We start from the raw sequence: 15876 nt of genomic DNA, 5'->3' as shown, positions 1-15876 counted from the left end.
TGACCCAGCGGCTGATCTAGTAGTAATGCTGCCGCCATGTCCCACTCCCTCACCCCATTCCAACCCGTGTGCCGCTGCTGGCTCCATACTGATCTTGTGGCAAGCCAGCTCTGGGAGCAATATCATCAGGTATTCTGGAAGGTATTCTGAAAAGTATATCGCTTTTTCTTGTTGTTTCCTGATGGTTGGCTCCCAAAAGAGGCTCATTATGGGAACAGATATGTACTGGAGCTGGACCAAGTGATGCTGGGGGATTACATAGCCAGAAGCAGAGAAGGGGATAGGGACCATCAATCATGGAAGAGAACCTTAGACCAGCTTATCCATACTGTGAAACCTCTCCTGAAGAAATTAATTATCAAGGGCATGCTGGGAGGGGAAGGACAGTGTAACAGAGGGACAAGGTGCTCATTAATCATCATTTGCTACTCCCAGTGTTCATTTGCTCACTTCCATGTAGCAGCATGCTGAGAGTACTGCTTGGGAGAGGCGCCAAAGGTAGCGGCAATGTGGTTAGAGTGAAGACTTGGGAGATGGGAGTTGCCGGCTACAGGCTGTAGTCGCTGCTTTAGTCTATCTCTGGATGACCACGACTTCAGACTCAACTCCCCTGCTCAGGCTTCGAGCTGTTAGATGAGAGAAGGCTGCCCCAGGAGACACAGCGCTGGGTCAGAGTTGCACCCACAGGTATTTTAGTTTGGGCACTGGGCAGCCCGTGCAGGACCTGGCTTAATTCCATCATGTAAAGAGAGTATAGCTTTGTCTGGTTACACCTGTACAGGTATGTTGGGCCATTTTCTCTAACGGCAGTGAAGTTTATCCTCCTGGACACTTACTTTGCTAGCTAATTTAAGTTATAATTTATTATTTTTATATACTTCTCTCCCTCAGTCAGAAAAAAAAGGGAGGCTAAATGCAAAACAAAACAACTCCAGCAGGACTAAGTAACATCTTCAGAGTACTATAACATTGGCATTGGTCATTTATATCATAGTGGGCTTTACCTTCGCTAGAAGCATTGCCATACTTAAAGAAGCAAAACCACCTACTGCAAGGCTCCACTCTTCCCGTACCAGCACGGCTCAATTCTCCTCCATTTCAGTGCACCACTTCCCATAGCCCTTTTAGCCTAGACTTCCAAGTTCCAGAAAAGAGCCATACAACTTGCAGAGCAGCTGAGGTGATCTTTCCACCGTATTCACTGTCAACAAGGGCTCGGCTGAAGGATCATGACCATTGTTAAAAGCTGCATTTCAGGGATGAAGTTACCCACTTGCACAAGTCCAGAAAATAATCAGAGACCTATAAAATTCATCCTACATGAGAAGTTTGAATGAATGGCAGATGAGGAGTGTAAAGAAATGAAGGCTTAGATAAGGTGTAATCAGTTTTCAAATACATAAAGGGGTTTTGCGATGAGGCAAGAACAACCCACTTCCTTTCAGCATCCTTGTTAGCACAAGGAGAAAAGTATTTAATCTGCGGCAAGGAAGGTTCAGATGGGATATTTGGATTACAATAACATTTAAGCAGTAGATAAAAGGCCTGCAAAGTGCTCAGACCGCCAACAATGGAGATTTTTAGAAGATGGGAAAACTCATCAAAATTTACCTGCAGGTATAGGTGATATTGCTCAAAGGTAGGGGTACTAGATACCTCAGAGGTCCTTTCAAGCCCTCTGGATCTACGAACCTCCATGCATGAGGTCGCACAATAGATGTGGTCCCAGCAGAAAGACCACATGTCACAGAGGGCTGTTGGTACTGGGTTCTGCACCCAGTGGTGCCTATTTGTGTGACAAGCCTTTGGAGGAGGCACCACCTGGGCTGTGGCTGGGTATCGCAACCTTTTCTCCTTTCTAAAAGAAATGTGAACCAAAATGTATTTGTGCTGTAAAAGTTTTCTTGAAGGGAAGAAACATTCAGAACTAAAAGATGACCAGATTCCTGATTTGCCTGAGCCATCGTGCAAGACGGTCCTGTAGTTGATGTGACTGAATTTTGTTCAGCTCTCACAAATTTTATACCAGGCTTTGTGTTCTGCCTTGTCTCAGAGGAGCACAGTTTCTGCGAGAATTATTAGAGTAAAATATAGCTGCAGCCTCAACTATTAATCGCTGCGGAAGTGAAGACCCAGGCTTTCTTACACTGCATCTAGGGAAAGAATATGAGGGCAGATTCGATGCATATATATACGCACATAAACCAGAGCCATTGGAAAAATAAGTATCTGTGTTTTGTACTTGCAGAAACCCATACAAACCCTCACAACTCACTTCAGATTGTACGAGTTCCAGTTATCTGATGTGCCTGTGATAAACATGAGGTGTTTACGTCCTGCGTCATTGTCCAGAAGAAAATAATGTAATCTTCTAATAAACTAAAATATGGGGGGGAAAGGCACTTTTGAGACTGATGCATAGAGGACATTGAGATCTTTAAACCTTGATGAACGAGGGCTGTTCACCAGGGACAAAAGACAATGATTACATTTTGGCCAGTTCTTTGTACCATCTCTCTCCGAGGACAAACACCGCTTTATTCTGGCCTGGGTCCAAGCAAACCAATGCCTTCATCAAGAACATTTCTTTAGGTGCTGTGACACAGTGGCAAAGGTGCTCAAAATGTGATTAATGGCGATGGGAGATCAGAACAACGGTTGATGGTTTTTGAGCTATATGCCACTGTTCTTAAACCAAAGATTTGGATGTGCACTGAACAGCTATTTCACCTACTCATGCAGGGCAGTTTTCACGTGGCAGACTGAGATTGCGCTGGAGTTCTGATATGCAAAGGCAACAGAGATGTGCAAGGTAATTGAAACTCTATTAGTCCATCTTCGTGCTGTTGTCTAACCAAAATCATTTGAGTTGGATGTCCCAGGCCTCAGGACAAACCTCATGATTTATGTATGCCAAAAACTGCTTTTGAAAACACTCATCCTTTTACCATCTCCCATGAGCATCAAAATATCCAGCGTGTCTAGCAGGATGCCATGTATTTATTTTTCATTTTGCTCACAAGGAAAAACTGCTTTAGTAAACCCACATGGGGTAGCAAGCAGTGTTCAGCAGCAGAATTTTCCCATGGATTACCCCATTCCGTCTCCTCCCTGTGGCAGAAACAGGTAAGACCTGATTTTTCTACCAATTTCATTGACGTGAAAATAACCACTTTTAAAATCAGGGCTAATGAGCTGGAAATGTACAACAAAAAAATTGCTCAAAACCTGTAAATATGGACTCCGAAAGGCAGCTATTTGACATGCCGAGCCACAACAATGACACATGATTTATTGATTAGTTGTCATCACATGATGGAAACCCAGCTAGTCATTTAAAATACCCATATTATCTTGGAAATCTTCCTATGAATAAAAAGGTAAAATACAGCCTCTGTGTTATTAGTCAATACTTTATTTTCCTATGTTAACTGATGTGTCATTGACAAATTCTGATTGGTCTAAGACTTCTGAAATGATAAATGCTTCTCTAATGCTGTTGTACCTTATTAAACTCCTACTATTTTAGCTGTATGTTTAACTACTATAATAGCAGCTCAACTTGAATAGTATCAACACAAAATTTCTGCAATATATGTTCGGAAAATATTAATTATACACTGTCTGAGGTTACTGATGTAAAAAGATGCATTATTTCCCGCATAAAATAGTTAAATCTGATTTTCCACTTCTGAACAGAACACTGTAATCACACAGTTGTAATTGTCTTCCTACCGCCTAGCTCTCCTAGCTCTCTCTTTATTAAAAACTAGTTCAAATATTAGTAGATAATTAGATTCTATTATTTTTTCTACAATATAGTTACACATATAGCAGCACACATGGCTGTCAACTAATTCCAATATCCAGTTCTCCAACCAGTTGCAGAATTAGTGATACCATTGAGTGTAAGTATATTGGCTGCAGTTAAAATGAAAGGTTACTTTGTCATAGGAGAGCAGTGGCTTTGGAACTTTGCTAGGCAGCTGCCTTAAAGTTGGAAATGCTGGTCTGTCTACTTAATATATATATACAGGTGTGGGTGGGTGTTTGTGAAGGGTCTATTTAAACAAAAAAGAAAGGAGGAGGGAAAAGGGCAGGGCCACATATTGTCAACATTTTACATTCATTTTCATTTTAGCTACATTTTGAAACAACACTAAACTTTCTACTGAAATTTCTTATAATATTTTGATAATATTTTTAAATTAAACTCAGAAAATTCAAGGTAGCATTAAAAAATGCAAGCATTGCCCCTATTAACCTTTTCATTACCTAAGGATCTCTTAACCGGGCTCACGCACTGTTGGGTACAACCAGGGCAATATCAGAAGGTCAAGCCTTGACTGCGAGGGCTACTACTTGTAATAGTTACACATATGCATGTAGACATTGCACACATCCATATTAGGCGTTCTGCGGATGCCACATGGAAATTGTATCCGGGGCCTGCTGGTTTTCTATCTCACACTGTTGTGCAGCAATTTATATTTGTAGCAAAGTATATGCAAAATGTCTGCTAAACTAAACAAAAGCAAAATTCAGACTGGGTAACATTCTGCACGGGGGTAAAGAAATCTATCAAGTGAGGGTTGGTTAGAAAATACCAAAACCCACCTGATCCCAGTGGTTCAAATATTTCCCAGCATCAAAGGAAAAAAAAAATTAAGGGAATCATACAATTAACCTTACATTATTTTATCCTTAAACTTTTTTTTTTTCTGGACTGTTGGAAAATAGACACTGAGAAATCCATCAACCAGAAAAATACCCAAATACATATAAATTGATCTGCCATGTGAGTTTGGTGCAAAGGGCATAAAAGTCAGGATGTGTGCAGTGACATTTCACAAATCTAATAACAACACCTTAGATTTATCTGGCACTTTTCATGCAGAAAAAGTAGATCCCAGGGTGATTTATGGACTGTAAAAAATATAAATATGTATATTTGAATAATTTCAGTCACTAGCAGAAGATAACGTGGTGCCCTATCAGAACCAAGACATCAGATGGAGGGTGAAAAAGTCATGTAGAGCCCTTGTTTATATCTTCACCAAGAGACTAAAACCACTCAGGTAGTGTCCTACTGCTTGTGCTCTCTGCATTCCCATCACTGACACAAATTTCTTACAAAGGATGGCGGTAGCAGCGGTGCTAGGGCACACTGAATCTCAACTACAGCTGTTGCCTGGTACTGCAGATGCATTGCTGCTTACACAAGGAAGAATCCTTTCCACTTTCTTCCCCCTCCCCACCCTTCAGAAGAGAGTTGGGATGCGGGATATCCTCAAGCAAGATGTAAGGAAGTTGCTCATTCTTGTGGGCATGCAGACAATCAAAACTTTCTGCACACAGAAAGTGCAATTTTAATAATTTGAAAGGATTTGAGGTTCTTTTTTAGCCATTTAGGTTGCTCGCAGGTTATCTCCATGACCACAGGGCAACAACCTTCCTTCCTAAAGGCTGATAATCAATCATCTGGCTGTTCATCTGCCCATCAGCCCCTCATAAAAATGTCAGAACACATTGGCTAGTTGCAAACAAATGAATAAAAGAGGTAGAAGCCTCAAAGATAATTAAGTTCCCAGGGGTTTGTGAGCATCAGTGACTAAAGATTCAAATTAGTTTTCCAACAGGGAGAGGTGCAGGAGGAACTCTGCTGCTAAGGGCTGCACTTGGCAGCAGCCAGTCACCCCGGCAGTGCAGGCAGCCGTGCTGTGCAGGCAGCACGCGTGTGCTGCTCCGGACCGGCGACAGCAGCTGCTGCCCCTCGCCACCGAAAACAGATGTCACATCGGACATGAAAGAGGAACAGGAGACAAGCTTATAGCAACGGGTGAGTCAGAGATGAAGCCACAGGAAACCCACCTTCATTAATCCCATTGCTTGTGGAACAAGGTGGTTTTAAAAATGACAGCTGGAAATCCAGCTTTTTTACAGGCCTTGAAGGTCTCGGTGGTAGGAAGGATCCTGTGTATTGCTGTGCCTTAGATAAAATTGAGAATTGACGGCACTGGAAAAGGAAGCAGGAGAGAGGCACAGGCGTGGCATCCAGTGTACAAGGTAATAACAGGCAGAGAAAAAAAAATAAAACAAGCAGAAGGAGGTGTGTAATGATGAATGGGTGATAACAAGGTGAGGAGAGAAAGAGTGAGTGTGGAGGGAGGAAATAAGTAGGAAATTGAAATCTGGACTAGAGTCCTATTTACATGCAGTGCCATTATCCGTGTCCTTACACTGGAGAGGGAGAGAGCAAGGCTTTCGCCCTCCCCGAGCCGCACACTGTGCACGTGTAAGCACTCACTGGCAGTGAAGATCCCCAGGTGCTTGGGAAGCTGTTATTCAGTCCTCTACTTGTTGCTCTTTTCTAAGCATTTCTGCGTTTAGGATTTGATTTGGCCTCTTTTTTTTTTTTCTTTTTTTTTTTTTTCTTCTTTTCCTGTGGGTGGTGATAAGGGAGAGGAATAATCCTTCAGCTGCAAATAGCAGTTTTTGATCTGCAGGTGTTTATCTGGGTTCACTGAGGAGGTATCTCCCATATCCCATACTTTTCCGCAGGGGAGGACAATGTGCTGGCTCACAAGACAAGAAAGGGCCGTTGGGAGGCAGAAGACCACCTTGTGAACACTTTGCACCTTCACAAGTGGACCGAGTGCTGAATTCAGGGCTGAGTTCAGTAACAAAAGTGCCCCAGCTGGCAGGAGCACGGGCCGATAGGCCATGCTTTAGAACAGGGGTCCTCAAACTGTTTAACCAGGGGGCCGGCGCACAGATGAAGCGGCCGGCAGCCATCTGCGGCTGCTTGGTTCCCCCCCCAACCCCCGGCGGGGGGGTCTGTAAATACCGGGGGGCCGGATTGGGGACCCTGGGGGGCCGTATCCAGCCCGCGGGCCGTAGTTTGAGGACTCCTGGTTTAGAACATCCACATGTGCCTGGCAGAACAGCAACTTACAGAGGGTTACCAGAGGAGACAGCTGTCCTGGGATGGGATGCTGTGTGGCCACCTCGAGCTCTGGTTCAGCTTCGTAATCCCTGTCACACTCGGCAAGGTCAAATGCACAGCAAGTAATTGCTACAGACCGGGTGAAGATTCAGCACAGCTTCACTTCACCAGCTCCTCTTTTGAGTTAAACATACTGTCACCATTGCTCTGGCTTTGTACGTGTTCACAGGCAGGTTCCAAAAGAAAAATAAATCAGGCTGTTGCGAGGCTGGAGCAACAGGAGTCAGAGGAAACCGTTCCAGCCAGAGGGAATTGTGTGATGTGCCGGCAGGGGGCTAAGGCTCAGATTTAGCCCGGGGACAGCCACTATGAGACAGCAGAAGTACAGCAAGGAGAGCCCTGGCCAGTGGCCACGGGATGGAGCAGGTGTGGGCTCACACCTGGGGCTTCTGCCCCTCAGCAGGGCAGCATCACTAGGTTTGGAGCAGGGCCACACACACACGACAGAGCCCCTAGCAAAAGCCCCTGGGGCAGAGCGTGCTGGGAGGCAGGGATTCACAGGCCAGGGCACAGGGAGAGCTGCCTGGCCGGTAATTCCAGGGCATTCTGCCAAAAGTTTGGGCACAACCTGGCCAGAAGCCCAGACGTTGAAAAAGCAGCCTGGAAAGTGAGGTCTTACCAAGCCCATTAGCAGCCTGTGAGTTTCTCTGTCCTGGATCCCTCCCAGGCTTGCAGGACACGACTAACCCGATTTTCCTAGGGAAGTCCCATCTCTGTCTTCTTCAGATTCCCCTTCCTCTCTTCCAGCAAGCAAAGAGGTACAGAGGGGAATCCAGATCTTTAGAAATGCTGCACAGTTACACCCGAGCCATTCTTTCTCATCTTATCTTACAGTGATTCAGCCTGGTCAGGTGAAGAGCAGGAAGGAGACAAACAAACAAGGATGAGGGCCTGCTGGTGGAGGCTAGCACAAAAACTGGGCCAGCCCGGTGAGACCCAGCCAGCCCAGCCTGCCTCCTGAGAGCCACCCCAGAGGGAAAACCACACAAAACACCACATTACCTTGGAACGGTCCCAACCCACCGCTATGACTTCGGCGACACTTTGCACGGCCAAGGTCTGAAAACCAGTTTTAACATCTTTTCCAACAGTCTCGCACTTTTTACTCTTGCCCAGGTTTTGGAGCTGATATTTATTTATTTGGTGTTTGCTGCCATTCTGAGGTACAATGATGATTTTCCAGCAACTTCCAGGGTGCCGCCTGAGAAGCATGGTTTTCGCACCAGCTCTCTCCTGTTGTTTCAGTGTCGTTCAGCCCAACGCACACAGCATTTAATGAAGCTGTGCTCCAAGTGCCAACAGCAGCTAATTAATTGCTCCTCGCAACATCGCCGGTCCACATTTGACTGATGGAAAGCTACCTACAAAGTTTAAACAACCTGCCCAAAGCTTACCTGAGCCATTCTTCTAAGACATCCCTCTTTTTAATACATTAACCCTACATCACTTACAGTTGAGACAAATTTGAGATCTGAACCGGGGGAAGATTGCGGTGCTAAAGCAAAGCAATGCTATGCTTGCAGGCAGCGCCCTTCATTAACTCCCGCTGGCATGTTTCTGGGGGAAGAGAGGAGAAAAGACCTTCAGAAACTGTGATTACAGAGTTTACCTGGGAGGGATAAACCCCGGGGTACTTCAAGTCCACATAAAACGTTGCCAGTGACACATTTGTGGCCCCACAACGACAGGGCTGGGTGCACAAGGAGGAGAGGCGAGCTCTGGGAGCCCAGGAGCCTCTCCGCTCCGGGCTGGAAATCACACTGCCCCCAAAACACCACCGACACGCCGGGCAGCCCGCGGCCTTCAGCAAAGAGACCTCTTCCCCCGCGGGTCAGAGGGCGAGACGGCGGCCAGCGCCGGTCCCAGCGGCGGGCAGAGCCCCCCGGCACCGCGCACCCGGGGGCTGCGCTCCCCGCCCCGGCGCTCCCGCGGGAGGCTGGCGGGAGCGGGGGGGGCGCCGCCACCGGCGCTGGAGCAGCCGCCCCCGGCCCGGCGCGTCCCCGACTCGGGGCTCCCCGGGAGCGCTCGGCCCCGCGGCTGGCGCCGCGCCGGCTCTGCCTGGCTGGCGGGCAGCACAAAGCGGAGACGGGGAAAGGAAAGGGGAGAGAAAGTGCGGCTCCTGCCTCCGCCCGGCCCTCCGCCTGGATCTCCCAGCGTGAGACAGCGCTGCAAGCGGATCCTGACCGGGGGCAGGGGGTGGAGAGAGGCGGAGGAGGAGGACGGAGGGAGGGAGGGAGGGAGGAAGGGAAGGAGGGACGAACGGGAGCCTCTCTCCTTCCCTGGGCTGTTTTTTCAGTTTCCTGTCTCGCATTGTGCTCACAGCGGATATGTGCTGCGCCTACAGGTGTGTCCCCTCCTCGCAGCTTTTCCCCGGCTCCCCGGCGTAGGCTCCGGCTGTCGGGGGGCGGCGGCGGATCGCGACCGTCATGTGATGATTAATTCCTCGCGGGGCGGTTTCTCTCTCCTCTCTCCCTCTGCCTTCCCCTCCCTCTCCTTCCTCTCGGAGGTGGCCGCAGCCGCTGCCGCCTTCGCGCCGACTCCGGCTGCTGTGGCGGCGGCGGGGCCCGCCGGGAGCACGGGCGGCCGCCGGGGGCTGCCGTAGCGCCTCTGCCCAGCCCGCCGCCGCCCGCCCCGGGCTGCCGGGCGCCGCCGCTCCCGCTCGGGCAACTCGGACGGTCCGCGCCCGCCGGGCTGCCTCCCGCCGGCGCCTGCACCTGTTGAAGGTAACGCAGCCCCCAGCGCGGCCGCTGCGCGTCGGGGCTGGGGCGGCGGTTTCGCGGCGAGGGGTCCGGGCCGCCCGCTCGCTCGGGGGCCGCCGAACCGCGGGCACAGCAACTTCCCCCTCCTCGGCTGCGGCCCCCGGGGCCAGGGCGGCAGGGGCCGCCGCCGCGCTGCCCGCGCCCCAGATGGTTCTGGTTAAGGGGCGCCCAGCCCAGCGGCGGCTCCGGACTTTGGGCGCCTTCCCCGAGCCGCCGCGCAGGGACGGGGGGAGGCGCGGGGCGGCGGCTCCTCCCGCCCGGCCGCCGCCGAGCGCCGGTGCCCGGCGGAGCTCCCTGCGCTCCGCTCCGCTGCGTGGGGGCTGGCGGCGGCTGCTGCTGCTGCTGCTGGGGGGGGGTTCGCAGCCCCCCCCCGGCGCGGCTGGGGTCGGCAGCCCCGGGGTCAAGGCTCGCCCCGGCCCCGCGCTTCGCCTTGGCCCTGCCGGCTCGGGGGCTCGCCTGGGATTTCCTGCAAACGCGTTTTGTCTCTTCGCAGAGGCAGTTTTAAACTTTCTTTCCGAACTGTTAATTAGATGTGCTGCGCCTCGCTCGCGTTCCGTGCAGGCGCATGGGCGCGCGAGGCTGGAAGGGCTTGTGACTCCCGGCGCTGCGACCGGGCGCTGCCGGGCGCCCCTCTCCCGTCGCTCTCCCGTCCCTGTTCAGCCGGGCCGTACCTGTGACCTGTGACTTTGCATTCGCCGGGACTGCGACAGCCTCGGTGGCAGTCGGAGGCAGGAGGGGTAGATAACGATTTGGGTCCTTTCTGGGTTAGCCAGGCGCTCAGGTGAATAATACAAAGAAGGAAGCATAAGTTTATCGCGACTCGGGAATCTCGTGGAAAATGGCATTGCCTTTGTTGTCCGTGAGTTATAACACTACGGTCCCATCCCTGTGGCCGAGCTCGTTCTCAAATGATAACTTGCTTGTAAGGGAACTTGATGCTTTTGTGACTAACGCTGTTACCTTGAATGTGATGATAAGCTTATTGAACACCAGAGGGAACTCTGAATAGGTAATTCGTTCGAGGGAGATGTATGCTTATTTTACTGTTTATGTTCTCATTACAATGGAATCTAGAAGGAAGCAAAGGTTGGTAAGTAATAGGCTGCCGGTATGTACCTAGGATCGGCTTCAGCTTGCTTTATGGTTCTTTTCTGAAGGCGTCAACCCCAACGCTGGACTGAAAAAAAAATAATCTCTTTCTTTCCCTCCTTCTAAAGCTTGAAATGCAGAACTGGCTTTGTAGGATCAGGATTGTGTGTACGGTGCTGTAGGCAAATCAGCTGGGAGACCTGTTGGCTGTAAGCTAGGGACTGAGATTACATACGCATGTTGGGCTGGCGCTTAATGCCCAACCTGCCTCTTCGGTGCGAGATGTATCCGGTGTGGTCGGGTACGGGGGCTGCCGCCTGCGATGGAAAAGCCAGAACAGAGCATGCTTCCAGCCAAAACAAAAGGGAGGAAGTCTGCTGCCGAGCCTGGCATGGCTTGTCCTCCTTGCCTTGAATACTCCTGCGTCCGAAGCCCTGGTGGGAACCTAGTCTGATTGCATGTGAAGAAAATTATCTTTCTTAGAATACATTACTTAAACCAATACGGAAGGTAGATGGTGACAATGTTTGGGGAAGGAGTTTGAATAGTGGCTTCTGGTACCAAAAGCTTTTTGCATGGTCTGATAACTGTAAGCAGCTGGAGCCAACCCACCAAGATGTGATGCTGTGTTTTGTAGTAAAATCAATGCCAAAAGCATGCACCTGAAGCTTTGGATGCTTGTGGTAGTCTGTTACAACAGCATTGATACTTTGACATCTTTGATACTCCTGGATTGGTGACAACATGGGAAGGATAGCAAAATAAATACAGTTGTGACACTGACGCTCCAGGAGCTGAGGCATCCAGCTGTTCATCCTGTCCGTTTGCCAGAGGTTACTCTGCCATTCAGGCTTCTTTTCTATTGGATTTTGAATCTGCCAGAGTCTGCAGCGTGGCATGTGAATGTAAACTACATTTTATGGCTGCTCATATTAGTGTGTAATGTTGTGAAGTCCAGTAGCGTGAGCCTCCTGTTCGTCCCTGTCCTGGCCGGGTGACAAGGCAGACAGCAGGGGGGGGGTTGGCTAGATCGAGCTGCAGCTGTGAACCACAGCCCATAAGCACCTACATTCTCCTTAGATGGCAAATGTGATGCCAGCTTCTTACCTCGTACCATGTCTGGGTGCGCAGTGGTAGTGGGGAGGCAGCTTTGCACCAGAAGAGGTTGTGTGACCTTCTCGGTAGGTCAGTCACAGCACGTGGGGTTCAGGGTTTCAGAAGGACATAGTAGATGGCGCACCGGAACAGTCTTTCTCTCCTCCTCCTTCATCCATTCTGGGAACTAGCAAGTGAATGAAGGGGTTTTTTCTTTTAGCCAAAACTTGCTTTGTCCATCTAACGTAAAGATCTATTATGTAAAATATCCTCGCTAACAGCACAGCCCTCTTTTGCCTGAATTTTCCTACAGATGTTGGAGGTGGGATAAAAGCTTTACAAAACTGGGAACTGTTTGCCTTGCTTGCAGAAGCTCCCTAAGAACAAATTACATCTTGAAGGGAGATCTCTTCATGAATGCCTGTTAAGAACAAAAAAATATTCCGGTGACTTGTTGCTAATGGGTTTGGATTCTGTCTTGGTTCTGAGAAAATAGTTTGTACATTTATTTATTTTTATGAAGACTTAGTACTAAGCACTTTGTATTTCTGTAACAGCTATAATTTTAAACTTTTCATACACTTTCAAACTATTTATTGTACGAAGCATGGAATGAAGGTATTTACTACACTAGTGTCACATTCTGAATATTGAGTTACAATTGTAAAATTAAGGTAACAGGCTTAAATTGGGATTTGCAACTTTAAGCTCTTGCCAGCAAGCAGTTAATGGCAATGTTAACTGCTAGTAAAGTAATTGCTACCGTTCTTTTACTGTCATTTTGTTCTCACTCTCCTCCAGTCAGACTGTTCCACAGAGATATAATGAATATTCACCAAAATAGCTTGGCATTGTCACTTACGCAATTCCTCATCAGATCCAATGTGTTGATGAGTTAATGTGCACTTGATTAAATGTACTTGATTTATGCAAACAAAAAATGTAGGTCCTTCTTGAAGTAAAGTTAGCACCTGCACAGCTGTTAGTGAGATGAGAGTCTAAATAATTAAGATGGAATTAAGTAAACAAACGACCCCAGTGTGATCTTCTTCCTACTTACTCACCTTTATCTTTTAGTTCAGCTCAGTAGTGGATGTTTGTTTTGGCTTTTCTTGACAGGTTTTCTCATGTACCACAGGATGTTATGAAGCTCAGCTTATGGGGGGGGTGGGGGAAGCTTATGGGGGGGGGTGGGGGATGATGTCCTCTCTAAATGGCTGCTACCATTAGAATAAAAATAAATATATAAAAAAAGGCCATTATTAGCTATAATAAAGCCAGAGGTAACTAGAATTAGTAGAGTATTACTTTAGTTTTGTTTAAGTGTGAGACTGACTCGGATTTGACATTGGTCTGGTAATTCTTGTTTAAAAAAAACAAACACCAAACAGCACAGTCTGCATAAGTCATTGAGGGGGTGTCTGTTTAAAAAAAATAATGGATTTAGGTAGTAAGTAACTCCTAATCTTTGCTTGGTCAAAACGTATGTAGGCAAAGTGGAAATAAGGAGCTGGAGAGAGCCATGTTGTCTAAGCCATTAGTGGCTTAGTGGTACAAAAAGCTCTCTGACTACAGAACTGCTCAGAACTGGCCACAAAAAGAGGCTGTGGAGTGCTTGCCCCTGGAGGCTCCAGAGGGTGGATGGAGGAGGGAGAGGGCAGTTGCTTTCCCGAGCCCTGGAGCAATAGGGCAGGCTAGAGGGTTGTTCAGTGGACCTTGTGGAGTTGGGGCTTACTTTCTTTAGTGTCACGGTTTAACCGCGGCTGGCAACTAAGCACCACACATCTGCTTGCTCCCTCCCTCCCGGTGGGGTAGGGGAGAGAACTGGAAGAGTAAAAGTGAGAAAACTCGTAGGTTGAGATAAAGACAGTTTAATAGGTAAAGCAAAAGCTGTGCACACACACAAATCAAAACGAGGAATTAATTCGCCACTTCCACTCGGCTGCAGGTTTTCAGCCATCCCCAGGACATCATGGCTTCATCATGTGTAGCAGTTGCTTGGGAAGACAAACGCCATCGCTCTGAATGGCCCCCCCCCTTCCTTCTTCCCCCGGCTTTATATGCTGAGCATGATGCCCCATGGTCTGGCATATCCCTTTGGTCAGCTGGGGCCAGCTGTGCCAGCTGTGTCCCCTGCCAGCTGCTGGTGGGGTGGGGTGAGAGGCAGAAAGGGCCTTGGCTCTGTGCAAGCGCTGCTCGGCGGTAACGAAAACATCCCTGCGTTATCGACACTGCTTCCAGCGCAAATCCAAAGCACAGCCCCAGCCTAGCTACTATGAAGAAAATCAACTCTACCCCAGACAAAACCAGCAGGTTTAGGCAGATAGTAATTTAGTTATCTGTTAAAATCAAGTATTTCTGTTTCTGTCTCAGCAGTTAAGTTTCTGAAAATACGTAGCTTTTGGATCTCTAGGTTTCCATCTCAGATGGTTGAGGGAAGACCTACTTGTAGTGTCCAAAAGTGTCTGTGCTTCACAAACGTTAGTAACAATTATTTAAAAAAATCTCAGAACCAGCTTGACGATTGGCCCCTGCTCAATTCCTCAGCCTTAGACTGCCATAACATGGGGCAGAGTTTGTCCCCAGGAATGAGTCAGCAGAACTGTGGTCACCAGCCACGTGCTCAGTGAGACGCTCTGTTTCTCTTTGGAATTTGGCTTCTGGGAGCCAGTGCTAGCACAGGTTGATGATTAGCTCCACACTGAGCTCCCTGGGCTTAGGAGCCTAGCCACTCATCAACGGAGTCCACCTGGTGCCTTCTGAAGTGGTTCCGGTCTTGCTCCACCTTTGTGGTTAGCTTCCATGTTTCTGCCCTTCTGGGTTCGTTTTTGACATGCCCTCTTCCACCACCTGCCCTCAGGCAAACAGTTTTGTGATCCTGGAAACCAGTGAAATTAGTAGTTTTGATTTATTTGGTCGAAGTATGTTGTCTTCAAAAAGTTAGTTATCTAATTGAAACCTTATTTAGTTTTAATTAAAACCTTATTCTAGCGTTTCGCTTTTCTTGCTAACTAGCATCACTAATTTAAGGCCACAGGTAAAAATTGAGGCAGTCAGTCTCACCTCTGTGCCCAGCAAGATCATGGAGTAGATCCTCCTGAAACTATGCTAAAGCACTTGCAAAATGAGGTGGTGACAGCCAACATGGCTTTATTAAGGGCAAATCATGCCTGACAAAATTGGTGGCCTTCAGTGACAGAGCAGCTGGACTTGTCCAAAGCATTTGACACACACTCCCACGTGACATCCTTGTCTCTAAACTGAAGAGATGTGGATTTGGTGGATGGACCACTCGGTGGATAAGGAAATGGTGCTCAAAAGAGTTGCAGTCGATGTCCAGATGGAGATCAGTGACAAACACTGCTCCTCAGGGTTTAGTATTGGGACCGGTGCTGTTCAGTATCTTTGTCAGTCACAGGGATAGTGGGATTGAGTGCACCCTCAGCAAATTTGCTGATGACACCAAGCTCAGTGGTGCAGTCAATATGCCGGAGGGAAGTGATGCTGTCCAGAGGGACCTTTACAGGCTTGAGAGGTGGGCCCATACAAACCTCATGAAGTCCAACAAGGCCAAGTGCAAAGTCCTGCACATAGGTTGGGGCAATCCCAAGCACAGATACAGGCTGGGTGGAGAACTGATCGAGAGCAGCCCTGAGGAGGAGGACTTAGAGGTGTTGGTGTATGGTCCAGCAATGTGCACTTGCAGCTCAGAAAGCCAACCATATCCTGGCCTGCATCAAAAGAAACATGACCAGCAGGTTGAGGGAGGTGATTCTCCCCCTCTTCTCCACTCTTGTGAGACCCTACCTGGAGTACTGCGTTCAGCTGTGGGGCCACCAGCATAAGAAGGATGTGGATCTGTTGGAGCAAGTCCAGAGAAGGGCCATGAAGACGATCAGAGGGCTGGAGCCCCTCTCCTATGACGTC

The 15876-nt window shown here is 48.5% G+C and overlaps 1 protein-coding gene across 3 annotated transcripts in view; it reads left to right on the top strand.

Moving 5' to 3' along the window:
* The first annotated feature begins 9227 nt into the window (after window positions 1-9227).
* PLXNB2 (plexin B2) overlaps window positions 9228-15876 on the top strand; it is a 268020-nt gene continuing 261371 nt past the window's right edge. Inside the window, exon 1 of one of the 3 annotated variants that reach the window (XM_027782298.2) lies at window positions 9228-9350. The gene's annotated coding sequence lies outside the window, so the exon portion shown is untranslated. Of the gene's footprint in view, window positions 9351-9517; window positions 9730-15876 lie in introns of those variants that run through there. The other 2 variants (XM_055807634.1, XM_055807633.1) reach the window with 2 other exon arrangements.

The sequence above is a fragment of the Falco peregrinus genome, chromosome 6 (assembly GCF_023634155.1).
Source record: "Falco peregrinus isolate bFalPer1 chromosome 6, bFalPer1.pri, whole genome shotgun sequence".
NCBI lineage: Eukaryota > Metazoa > Chordata > Aves > Falconiformes > Falconidae > Falco > Falco peregrinus.
The sequence above is the reverse complement of the archived record's forward strand: the minus strand, read 5'-3'. Positions and strand labels throughout refer to the sequence as shown.